Source organism: Bombina bombina, chromosome 1 (assembly GCF_027579735.1).
Source record: "Bombina bombina isolate aBomBom1 chromosome 1, aBomBom1.pri, whole genome shotgun sequence".
Classification (NCBI taxonomy): Eukaryota; Metazoa; Chordata; class Amphibia; order Anura; family Bombinatoridae; genus Bombina; species Bombina bombina.
This window is the reverse complement of record NC_069499.1, coordinates 772101295-772113535: the sequence shown is the minus strand read 5'-3', so window position 1 is coordinate 772113535 and position 12241 is coordinate 772101295. Positions and strand designations below refer to the sequence as shown.

Here is a 12241-nt window from a genome sequence, read left to right as displayed (position 1 = left end):
GCTAGCGGCCGCAAATCTGCAGGGGGCGGCATTGCACCAGCAGTTCACAAGAACTGCTGGTGCAATGATAAATGCCGACAGCGTTTGTTCTCAGCATTGTGCGGCAGACATGAAAAATTATAAATTGACCCCATAGAGTTTGAGGATGAGTTAGAAATTGTAATGGTTTTACTGAAAAACGGCAAGCACGGAATAATTTATCAGTTAATAGGTTTAAATGCTTTCATTCTTTGATTATTGTTTTCCAAATAATTTACAAAGCTGTGATTGTTTTTTTTTTTTTTTTAAATTGTCAGATTGATGTGAAAACTGCATTTGTCTGTTCTTATGAAGCACAACGCTCTCTTTTACTATAGCATGTTAATGTATCGAAATCCCAGAGTTTTACAACTTGCTATAAACTCTACATCTGCTATCAATTCCACAAAGGGCTTTGTAGGTTAATTGGACATGTGGCATTAGCAGCTTCCTGTTCATGGTAACCACCCCCTTGAATATTTTACAATGTGTGATTTTGCAGAAGTAATGCAAAACCTGAGGCCTAGGGTGGCAGGAATCTTTTTTTTTTTTTTTTTTTTTTTGTTGCTTGATTAATAGAACCTAGGCTGCTGCAACCTCTCCTCCATTGTTGTTATGCAGCTTTCCTGTATAAAGTATATTAAAGGGACATTGTACACTAGATTTTTCTTTGCATAAATGTTTTGTAGAGTGATCCATTTATATAGGTCATCTGGGAGTGTTTTTGTAAAAAAAAATATAGTTTTGCTTATTTTTAAATAACATTGTGCTGGTTTTCAGACTCTTAACCAAGCCCCAACGTTTTAGATGTAGACTGATGTCACCAGATTCCTGTTTGTGTATTTTCATATGCAGGGAATTGGGGAGTAGGAGTGTCTGCTCTTCATCCTTTCTCAGCCTATTTCAGTGGGTGTTCCAGCAGTACCTCATCAGTGCTAAACTGGGAGCTTCTAAGCAAGTTTTTGTACTGGATTTGTATATCAGTATCTGTGCATATTCTTCTTTATAGTAGTGTCCATTACATGCAGTTTTATGAAAATTGGTGTATACTGTCCCTTTATTATAACAATGTTGGCTGTGCAAAGCTGGAAAATGGGTAGTAAATGGGTTATCTATCTTTTTAAACAATAAAAAAAAAATCAAGTAGACTGTCCCTTTAATTTTCTTACAGTTGATGATTTTTTTTATCCCTCTGTCTGGTTGCTCCCTCCTCTGCTAGGACCCAGTTGACTCCTTATCTCCCCTCTACAGCACTGTATAGTGGTTTCCCCCTTTTTTTTTTAAACCTGTTACCCTTCACTTGCCAGCTTCCTATCTCTCCATTTGTTTAAGCCTTTTCTTATTTCTTCTTATCTCCGCTAGCTCCCACATCTATCTATCTATCTCTAACTTTTCAGGTACTATAGGCAAAGTTCAGAATATTTTAAAAAATACACAATAAAGGCAAATTTGTAAAAGAAGTTTCTTACCAGTCTGAAAGCAACATTGCAAAGTGCAGTGTTTACTTGCGCAAATAATCCCCCTGAAAATTAAACTTACATGGATTGTGATAGCTCATGGCATTTTAAACAACTTTCCATTTAACTTCCATTATCAATTTTACTTAGTTCTCTTGGTATCCTTTGTTAAAGTGTAATCCTAGGTTGATATCGGATCATGCATAAGTCTTTAGCCATCTGCAAGCAGTGTCGGCAACAATTCTTTTAGCAATGTCTTAGTTGCAAACACTTCTGCCATAGAATCCTAAAGACGTGCACACTCCTAACTAAGCTGCTATCAGCCTACCTAAGTTTACTCTTCAGCAAAAGGATACCAAAAGAACAAAACAAATTTAAAGTAAACTGGAAAGTTGTTTCAAATTACATGCTCTATCTGAATCATGAAAATTAGCAATCTTACAGACCAGTGCTGAGTAGAGTGCTAATAATTTGTACAGTGCAGAGCATTAGCAATGTGAACCCATAGTAACCTCAGTTATTGCATTACTTAGATAAGAGCTGTCCTTTAGTATAGTGCATCCTTTAGCAAGCTGTTCATTTATTACTGAGTTCAGAGCTAATAATTTGTATAGTGCAAGCCTCAGAACGCCCATAGTTTGTTCAGTGCTAAGTTGAGAGCTCTACTAACTTTGGCTCAAAATTCATAAGTCCATTGAGAGTGGTGGTTATGATCACCTAAGAAAAACAGCTATTCTGCAAGTGCAGATATGTGTTTTACTCTCTGCAGCCTGTTAAAGGACCACTGAATACAGTAGAATTGCATAATTAAGGCGTGCATAATAAAAAGACAAGGCAATAACACTTACTCTGAATTTTACAAAAGCAGTAGATTTATTTTTTTCTGACAAATTTATTTTTTCACCCATTTTTCAGCCCCCTGTTCCATGTGACAGACATCAGTCAATCACAGACTAGTATACATATACCCTGGGAGCTTGTGCACATGCTCCGTAGGAGCTGGTGACTCAAAAAACTGTGCATATAAAAAGATTGTGCAAAATTGGATAATGGAAGTAAATTTCAAAAATTCTTAAAATTATGTGCTCTTTCTGAATCATGAAAGTTTAATTTTGATTTGAGTGTCCCTTTAAATACATAGTAACCATTGATTACTGGCTTTAGTTGTAAGAAATTTGTTTACAGTTTAGTGTTACAGTAAAATACATCACTTTAATTTGATGTATTAGTTTGTAGGATTTGGTCTTTTCTGGATTGTCATTTGTGTATTAGAAGAGATTTCTGTTCCTCCAGAGAACCTTTATGGAATATGTGTTCTAAAGTTTCGTCTTGATGCAATGCTGTAACCTCTCCCTTCAGGATCACAGCGGTTCTACAGCCATATCACGGATAGTCTTCAGAATGTGTGGAGGAAGAACAGTTCCTCCATGGTAGAAGCTGTAATGTATTCCGTGGGTTATTTAGCAGAATTCTGCACATAAATGGGACCCTTTCCAAACTACCACAAACATGGCAAATAACTGATTTTCTTTGTCCTTTGCACTAAAATGTTCCTGTTTGTTTTAAGATTTAAATTGCATTCTTTAGTAAAACATGACAACAAGCTGGAATTTCTATTTAGATTCTAGTTTCCTTTAGACATTAAATAGCAGAAAACCATCACTATATCAGCTTTGGAGGTCTCAGGTTTTTACTGTGAGACTGTTTCAGTTGAAATATCTTGTTTCACTGCTAAATCCTCAGGGTTTAACAGCAACTGAAAACAATTAGATATGGTTCTGGTTGGCATAAAATCGAGCCTATTAAAAATAACTACATATTTGTTATTAACCTTTCAGTGTTTATTCAATTATTAATTGAAAATTAGCTGCTATAAAATTGACAAAACTATATCCATTCCAGATTATACATGAAATTACTGCATTTGCAGTTGATTGATGGATCGATAGGTCAAGTCTATTATCTAATTTACTTTGATCTCTTGGGATCCTTTGTTGAAAAACAAACTTGAGTAGGCTCAGGAGCACTACTAGGAACTAGCTGCTGATTGGTGACTGCAGATATATGTCACTTGTTATTGGCTCCTGACACAATGTGTTTGGCTATCTCGCAGTAGTGTATTGCTACTCCTTCAACAAAGGATATACAAAAAAATGAAGCACATTTGATGAAAGCAGTAAAGTTGTTTAAGTTTGTATTCTCTATCATGAACCATGAAAAACAAATATCAGGGGTTTAATTTCCATTTGGGTTTAATTTCATTTACACTTTCATGATTTAGCGCATTCATTAAAAAACAAACAACAAAACTTAGCTCCTTTTTCATGTGAGCATACTGCGATAGGATCAGGAGCGAGTGTCAGATATCATATGGCAGCTATGTTTGCAATAATGTGTGTGTACCAATTTTATACATACATTATAGCTCTCAAGGCACATACTCACTGTTGAACCTAACCTGCTCTTATTGAAAAAGAGCAGAGTTTTAAAGGGATAGTAAAATCAAAATTAAACTTTTATGATTCAGTTAGGGCATGTCATATTAAATTTTATTTACTTTTATCAGCAAATTTGCTTTGTTCTCTTGGTATTCTTAGTTGAAAGCTAAACCTAGGTAGGCTCATATGCTAATTTCTAAGCCCTTAAAGGCCGCCTCTTATCCTCCCTTCTAAATATCTGCTTACAGTGCTATATGTTAAAATGCATTTTGTTTAAGAGGTTACCATTTTTTAATCATATAAACAGGGGTATATTTTGGCCAAAGCAAACAAGGCACTTGGCTAGGACAGCAGATTTCTTTTTTTTGGGGGGGGGACAGCACTTTTAAAATCTCACCACACACATACATACTGCACTAAACACACACATCTACACACACTCGCCATATACACACACGCGTACTTGAAATGCCACGGGCAAAAAAATCATATTACACCCTCACCAAAATATATAATGGCCTAAAAAGGACTAAAACCCTTGGGGGCTAGCATCATTTTGAGTGCCTAGGGCAGCACAATCTTAAATACGTCACTGCATATAAACCAATAAATTCATAGTCTGAAAAAGATATTAATGCTAGAGTTACACAAAGGTCAAAAGCTAGGAGATTATAAAACAAAATCTCGCTATCTTCTGATATTGTTTGTGACATCACACATGACATCATAAATGTAATTATTTCTGAAATCACACAGAGTAACACCTATAACATATTCAATGATATCACACCTTCCTTGGCATATTTACATTGGTTTATAGTGGAGTTGTAATGACTAACACTGTTTATCAGAGACCAGGTGGGCGTAATCAGTACATCACTACACTAAAGCAAAATCAAAGGGACATAATACTCATATGCTAAATCACTTGAAACTGATGCAGTATAACTGTAAAAAGCTGACAGGAAAATATCACCTCAACATCTCTATGTAAAAAAAGGAAGATATTTTACCTCACAATTTCCTCAGCTCAGCAGAGTAAGTTCTGTGTGAAAAGTTATACTCAGCTGCTCCCAGCTGCAGGTAAAAATAAAAACAAAATGAAGAAATGAACAGCAGCCAATCAGCATCAGCAGTGCTGAGGTCATGAACTCTTTTACTGTGATCTCATGAGATTTGACTTAACTCTCATGAGATTTCATAGTAAGCTTCCTTTACCTGATTGGTGAAATAATATGAGAGTGCACGATGCTCATCCTTTCAGCTGTCCTAGGACAAACACACTAAAATGCTGCTTCAAAAATCCTTTACAATGGGAGGTGGCTACTGAGGAACTTTTGAGGTAAAATATATTTCTTTTTTACATAGAGATGTTCAGGTGATATTTTCTAGTCAGCTTTTTACAGCTATGCTGCATCACTTTCAAGTGTTTAAACATTTGGGTATTATGGCCCTTTAAGAAAGGGGACAGAGGGAAGAAAAAGGCCCTGTAGGATAAATATTATAATGTATTTAATCTATTTAACTTTTAAAAAAAAAAGTTTTGACTCTTATTACAATATAGGTTGTACTGAATCATTTCATTAATGTATTTTTAAGTGCATTGTTTATTCATTTCTACATCTATGAATTAAATGAATGGATGTCATATATTAACTATTTTTGCACATTCATATTAGCTGCTGCAAGATTGTGTTCTTGGGGCTCTGAAGTGCATTCACAGAAGTAGTGCGTCTGTCTTCCTTGGCAGTGAGCAGAAGGCGCTACACACCTTAGAATTAATGTCTTTCCACGTGATTATATTCTGAAATGGACTGAATGTGATGCTCTGGCATTTAAGGCTTTCGTCTGTTTATATTGCTGTTTCCTTGTTATATGAAGTAGCCCAAGGCTTGATGTGATTGTTTAAAATCTACGAACCAGGCCAAGAATTTCAGAGCCAGCCATTTCAGCTTGTGTGTGTGTGTGTGTGTGTATTATGTACCCCCCATGAGACCTAGATCAAATCATTTCCCTAGTAACCCCTTAAAGCAACCACATGCCTAAATTATTCCTCAGATCAGATAAAGTTTCCCTGCCATCCATGAATGCAAATTATATCCCAAGTGTAAATTACAGCGACCCATCCCCAAAATCTTTATTAGGCCCTATCTTTTTACTCCACCATATTCTTAAAGGGACATAAAACCCGGATTTGTTTTATTTCATGATTCAGATAGAGCATGTGATTTTAAACAACGTTCCCATTTACTTCTATTATCTAATTTGTTTTGTTCTCTTGGTATCCTTTGTTATAAAGGATACCTAGGTAGGCTCATGAGCTGCTGATTGGTGGCTCCACATACCTGCCGCGTTATTTGATCACCTAATGCATTTAGCTAGTTCGCAGTAGTGCATTGCTGCTTCTTCAACAAAGGATACCAAGAGAATAAAGCAAATTAGATAATGGATCTAAATGAGAAAGTTGTTTAAATGGTATGCTATATCTGAATCATGAAAGATAAAAATGGGTTTCATGCCCCTTTAATGTTATTAATCTTTTCTTACTTTGACTGTTAGCAGTAATAAACCCTTTTTTTTTCTCTCTAACAGTAACTCAGAGAGCTGTAATTATCACATTTTTGACAGGAATATACACAGCAGTGCTTAACCATTCTGCATGGGACATTTGCCAATGAGTAACCCCTTCCTGTCAGTGACACACAGTAGTGACACTATTACATGCCAACACTGTCACATTTCAACAATCCACTTATTTTTTGTATTGGACCTACTGATTAAGTAGTGAAGGGGGCTATACTCAAATATAAGTGAACAATATCTATAGCAATGAAAGTTGCTATTTTGAGACTAGGTACCTCGAGACAAAATATAATGATTCAGGTGAAGAGGCAATCATATACATATAATCAGTTTGGTAAATGGCAAACATGGTAACTGAAACAAGTAGGCAATAGAAGTTCTGGATATCAGCCACTGAACGCTTCTATTTAGAAAATAAACAGTTTTAACTTAACACAATTAAATAGTACTCTTTCAAATGCTTTGTATTATTTGTTTAGAGCCCATTGCCCATTTAATAATAGCTTCTGTGGATTATTTTTCATGCAAAATTAGAACAATGCTTTCCCTGTAATAATATGAATTTAATGTAGGAAATCCAGACATTCTGGGAAATATCTCAGATATGTAGGTTTCTAAAAAACATGAGTTTTATGTCAAAGACATGGCTCAACACATTTGTTCAAAATCTACAAGCCAGCCCATAAATTTAGGTGTTAGAAACTTTTGGCCATCATAGACAAATATGTAAATACACACACACACACACACACACATTAATCACACACACACACACACACACACATTAATCTCACACACACATTTAATCTCACACACACACACAAATTAATCACACACACACTCACACACACACACATTAATCACACACACTCAGACACACATTAATCACACACACACACGTTATTTAATAACCCAATAAAAGTTGGATTTGTATTTCACAGTTGCAGGGCCTAGACAGGACCCACTGTAGCAAGCTAAATTTTAGGTGTGGCTGTTGGAAAGGGGGAGTCACCCATTGGTGTCTTTGGGACTCTAAAGCAGAGTTCTAGGGGTTTGTTGCGACCCTGTGCCTAAAAGATTCTTTCCTATATCCAATTCTCTTTGGTGTTTTTTTTTTTTGTTTTTTTTTTTTAATATTGGGAGGAAGAGTTCTTGTAAGATGTTCCAATAATCTCTCACAGTCTGTATCAAATGTGATACAAAATTTTGATACAAACGTTAATACTAATTTTAAATAATTTTCCAAATAGTTTCTCATTTTCCCCATGTAGACCCTGAAAATTCATTTAGTTGTGAGTAAAGAATATAGTGATCAGGACCACTCAACTCAAGCAGTTGTAAAATACCCATCAATGATTATTATTTTTGATAGACCATGTGAGCTGACATTAATGGCCCTTTCACATCTTTATAAATGGGGTCCAAAGAGTGATTCTTTACTAAAGATTATAGTTGGCAACTGTTTGTCCTTAGAGTGGGTTGGAAAATAAGCTGTGTTGTATGTTTTGATGATGTGTACGTCAATAAATGAAAGTTTTCCTCCTGTGAAAAGCACAATTGTGCTAAAACATGCAACTCCCAGGTAGTAACCGGGCCATAGAACAAGCCATTCATTCCTGGCAGACTGCTTCTCTTTCTGTTTGTATTTGTATTATTACCCTGGGGAAAGTCTCCCTGAGGGAACCAGACGTGGACTCCTTGCCAAATGTGCTTAAAGGGACAGTCTAGGCCTAAATAAACTTTCATGATTCAGATAGAACATGTAATTTTAAACAATTTTCCAATTTACTTTTATCACTAATTTTGCTTTGTTTTCTTGGTATTCTTAGTTGAAAGCTTAACCTAGGAGGTTCATAGGCTAATTTCTTAGACCTTGAAGCCCACCTCTTTCAGTTTGCAATTTAACAGTTTTTCACCACTAGAGGGTGTTAGTGCACGTATTTCATATAGATAACACTGTGCTTGTGCACGTGAAGTTATCTGGGAGCAGGCACTGATTGACTAGACTGCAAGTCTGTCAAAAGAACTGAATAAAGGGGCAGTTTGCAGAGGCTTAGATACAAGATAATCACAGAGGTTAAAAGTATATTATTATAACTGTGTTAGTTATGCAAAACTGGGAAATGGGTAATAAAGGGATTATCTATCTTTTAAAACAATAAAAATTCTGGTGTAGACTGTCCCTTTAAATGAATATGGGTTTACGTCATTGATGAGGCCCAAAAGGACACCAAAACTATTGTCTGGGGTTGCCATTTCCCAGAGGACAATTGCCTGTTTCAGGGCTCGACTGACCTTCTTAGGCAGCATCAGACTGATATACCGGTACTTCAGGAATGTTTTCCTCTGTAAGAAGCACAATTAGGCTAAAAGAGGCTGCTCCCAGGTAACCGGGCCATAGAACAAGCCACTGAGCTGTTGTTAGTTCGTTGCACACTTCTTCTCTTTCTGTATTTATAAAGATATAAAACTTGTCATGTTGTCAAAATCTTACTGAATAATTTATTTTATTAACCATGGAAAACCAGTCTAGCTGTTTCTCATGGCTTTTTAAACCAAATAACAAAGACATCATTGATTTTTCTGAGGTAAAGTGTATGGCTGAATTATTACTGTTATATACTTGTAGGCTAGAAATATTGATCCTCATATTGGGCCATAAAAAATGTTAGCATATGCTGGCCATGTTTGACTCTAATAGCTGTCCTTGGCAGTTGTAGGCAGAAATTATTTTCAAAATGGAAATCAATTTTTTTGTAAAGTTAAATTTAATTAATTTCTATAGATACACACCTCAAAGCAAGAACAGATAAAATACCAATACCTTAAAGGGATATGATTTTTTGTTTGTTTCATGATTCAGATAGAGAATACATTTTTATACAGCGTTCCAATTTATTTCTATGACCTAAATGGTAATATAAGTAAATTAGAAAGTTGTTTAAAATGGCATGCTCTTTTTTTTTCTCCCCTTGTCTTTTTATTTTTATATCTAAGCGTTTTAGACTTTACTAGTGGTTCCGTGGTAGTTTGCAGATATGTGGTAATCCTAGCTTGAATTATACGCCCCCAAGGCCTTTAAGTATATAACCCTCCAAAATTAGCAGTTAGCGAAGAAAAAGAGTTGGTAGTTAGTATTCTGTCACACTTCAGGCTGATGTTATGTACTGTTCGGCTGGTCCGAATGATCGAAAATACTCAGCAATCTTATGCTGCATTATGGATAAGAACTCTGTTTATGAAAAGCATAATTCTTGTTTAAATTACGAAAGGAACTCAAAATTTTCGTGTGCCCCTCCTCTAGAGTAGAACAATATAGGGTATAGTTGTGTTTTTTTTTTAATCAACTGGCCTGGTTGTGGCCTCAATAATATATTTGTATTAGGTTGTATAAATGTGTAAAATGAGGATTTTTATTTACTTAAATTTGACTGAACCCATATGTTATATATGCTTACTTGTTGACGATAACAGTGTTATAAAATTATAATGCGATTTCATATGTTTCCAAGATGTTACATGGTTTCTTTTTGCCTTATACTTTTATAATCCTCAATAAAAGATTATTAATAATAAAAAAAATGGCATGCTCTATCTGAATAATGAAAAAATAAAAAAAACGTGTTTCATGTCGAAGAGAATTAAAAAAAACATATTTCAAATTGGACAAGGGTTCGATGATTAAAAACTAGCCGGCATAGAAGGAAGTCATGCAATATATATGGGAACTTTTTCTGAGCATCTTATTGTTTACTGCATAGCTAGATAAACAGATCTGAAGGCAAGAGAGAGAGAGAGACCTCACAGTACGGACTAAACACCTTACATCATTTTGTCAGAGCGAGAACTTTCCATCATTGAGTGTTTTTCAAGCAAATGGACCTTTTTACAGTCTGGATACCTTTATTGCACAGTCAAGTTTGTTATTTTCTATGATTTCATTATCTTTCACCTCCTGGCATTGGACAGCTTCACCTTCATGAGTCACCATTATACTTTCATGATTTGGATAGAGCGACTATTCCAATTGACTTCTGTTATTCAAGGGACATGAAACCCAAACAATTTCTTTCATTATTCAGATAGAGAATACAATTTTTGAAAAAAAAGTTTCTAATTTTCTTCTATTATCAAATTTGCTTTGTTCTCATGTTGTTCTTTGTTGAAGAGATACCTTGGTAGGTAGCGTGCACATGCCTGAGACACTACATGACAGGAAATAGTGCTGCCATCTAGTGCTCTTGCTAATGTATAACATTGCTGCAAAACTGTTGCCATATAGTGCTGCAGACACACGCACACTCATGAGCCTACCTTCCTGCTTTTCAACAAAGAACAACAAGAAAACTAAGAAAATTTGATAATAGAAGTAAATTGGAAAGTTGTATAAAATTGTATGCACTATCTAATTCATGTAAGAAAACTTTGGGGTTTTATGTCCCTTTAAATTTACTTTGTTCTTTTGGTATTTTATGTTGAAAAGCAGGTAGACTGATGAACAGTAATGCGTTCCTGGAAGCAAGCTGGTGATTGGTGTCTACACACATGTCTCGTCATTGGCTCACCAGATGTGTTCAGCTAGCTCCTAGTAGTGCAATGCTGATTTGGAGCTGACTTAAACTATGTGTTTAATCCCTTTGCAGGGCTTAAACACATAATTCTAATATTATTTTTGCCCATTGGTTTATATGAGCAGTTGGGTTAGATTTAATAACATCAATATGATAATTATGTAAGCTAATTATCCCAGCATCACTAGCAATGTTACAAAAAGCACCTGCTGCACAGGGAAGTGCCCTGTTTGTTTACTCTGTTTATAAAGTTCTTTAAAGCAATGTTCTGTGTGTTCCAAGCAGAGATCATGTGCTGTTTTATGTGCACTGCAGACTAGACGTGCCTGTAAAGAGCTTTCATTTGTCGGTTACACATGAGTGAACTGTAATAAGTTGCTGGGCTATTTGGTGCATAGTTCATTTGTTATGAGATAAGGAACATTTCTTTTTTCATTGAGACAGAAGACAATTATTATATTTGCCTTTAATGTATTCAGTTTTTACTATTTATTTACTATTATATTTGCATTACTGGCTATTTATCTATTCAACAAAGAATACCATGGGAATGAAGCAAATTTGATAATAGAAGTTAATTGGAATTTTTTTTTTCTTTCCTAAGTTGTATGCTCTGAATCACAATAGAAACATTTTCTGTTGTGATTCCTTAGTTCAAAAGAATGGCCACTTTTGATCTCCTCGTGGGTAGATTTATTAGCTGGATATTCAACAAGCGAAGGGCTGTTGGTTCATTGTAGAAGTAATGATGGTTACAGCCATGCAGAGGATGTCATTTGGATGGTATTATAAGTTATTTGTCACAAGTTGTGATACTTAGAAATGTAAGGACAATTAGCAGAATAACTAATCCACAGACTTGCTTACAAAATTTTCATTAAATTAGTTTTTTATTTCGGGAATGGTTATATGATGCCCTTTGTGAATGCTTGTGCACAGCATGCATATAATACAGTATTGGAATAGAGGTTTATTTCGGTAATGGTTATATGATGCCCTTTGTGAATTCTTGTGCACAGCATGCATATAATACAGGATTGGAATAGAGGTTTATTTCGGTAATGGTTATACAGGGAGTGCAGAATTATTAGGCAAATGAGTATTTTGACCACATCATCCTCTTTATGCATGTTGTCTTACTCCAAGCTGTATAGGCTCGAAAGCCTACTACCAA

The 12241-nt window shown here is 35.3% G+C and overlaps 1 protein-coding gene across 1 annotated transcript in view; it reads left to right on the top strand.

Annotated features, from left to right (window-relative positions):
• The window catches only part of SH3BGRL (SH3 domain binding glutamate rich protein like), a 142270-nt gene that overhangs the window by 2285 nt on the left and 127744 nt on the right, over positions 1-12241 (top strand). The window lies entirely within an intron of this gene.